Below are 1,371 nucleotides of genomic sequence, written 5' to 3'. Positions count from 1 at the left end.
GAATGATTCTGGGTTTTTAAAAAACGTGGTGGAACAGAGTCACAACACCTTTATACTGTTAAGTCTGTAATTTTATGTGAGAGAGAAATAGATTTTGATCTTGTTTAAGCCATTGTCCCTATGACATGCAGATGGATCTAGTCCTAATTGTTAGATCTACCTTAAGGTGGGATTCTTCTACTCACTGATAAATTTGGGGGCTTGACCTGTTAACGAAGCAGGAAGAGGGATTGTCTGCATTCAGCTGAATCTCTTTGAGCACAACTTGGGGAGTCCGACAAGGGGAAATTGTCAGATTCTTTTCACTGTTCCACTCAAAGCAGAAATCCATCGACAGTTAATCACCATTTCTTTCACCTAGAGACACTTTGGTAACTTAACAAAGTTCATTCTATTATTTTTTAAGGAAGTATAAAAAGCCAGCAAATATGATTCCTAATCAAAGAAAAAAATTTATTTTTAAAAAATTTTTTAAAGAAAAACATTTTAAAAGTGATTTACATATTATGCATTTTTTCCACCTCACTGAATTTATGAACCCTAGTTTATTTGTATGCCCTTTTAAAATGCAATGGACCAAGACACCTGTGTGGCTCAGTCAGTTAAGTTGCTACCTTCAGCTTAGGTCATGATCTCAGGGTCCTGGGCCCAAGCCCCACATGGGGCTCCCTGCTTCTTTCACTCCTCCCCACTTGTGCTCTCTTGCTATTTCTCTCTCTATCAAATAAATGAGCAAAATACTTAAAATAAAATAAAATAAAATGGACAAAGTAGCAGTCTATGAATTTGACCTGATTCCCATTCCATGAGGAAAATATTTATACATATCAATTTTCCAAGCGTGTCCCGCCTTGGACAACACAAAGACCTTTTTGAAAGAACAAAAATAACTCTGTGTTACATTATTTTATTTAAGTATATGCAAAAACATAAAACAAGGTAAAACCTCCTGTACAACCAAAGAAACAAGATGTGGTATGTACAGGGGAACAAAGATAAGGATGACTGTGCATTTCTCCTTAGTAACAGTGCACACTAAAAGTCATGGAGTGCGCTCATGTCAGCAGCACATATACTAAAATTGGAGCAATACAGAGAAGATTAAAATGTCCCCTGCAAGAGGGAGACACACAAATTCATGAAGTGTTCCATATTTTTAAAAAATAAATAAAAGTCACGGAGCAATATTTTTAATGAAAGAAAATAATAAAATTTTCAACCTGTATTTTTTTACACAGTGAAAATAATTTTTTAAAAAAGCAAAATAAAGATTTATTCAAACATACAAATGATGGTGTATTTATCACTGGCAGACATAATGCTTTACAAAATTAAAGGAGTCATTCAGGCAAAAAGACAATGATGCCAGAT

General features: G+C 34.5%; 1 non-coding gene across 1 annotated transcript; it reads left to right on the top strand.

Annotated features, from left to right (window-relative positions):
• Nucleotides 1-1,051: 1,051 nt before the first annotated feature.
• On the top strand, nucleotides 1,052-1,158 carry LOC116585397. The gene has a single exon (XR_004283595.1). It is a non-coding gene; the product is annotated as a U6 spliceosomal RNA (small nuclear RNA).
• The last annotated feature ends 213 nt before the right edge of the window (nucleotides 1,159-1,371 follow it).

This window comes from Mustela erminea, chromosome 2 (assembly GCF_009829155.1).
Source record: "Mustela erminea isolate mMusErm1 chromosome 2, mMusErm1.Pri, whole genome shotgun sequence".
In the NCBI taxonomy this organism is placed as follows: domain Eukaryota; kingdom Metazoa; phylum Chordata; class Mammalia; order Carnivora; family Mustelidae; genus Mustela; species Mustela erminea.
This window is presented reverse-complemented; position numbering and strand designations above follow the sequence as displayed.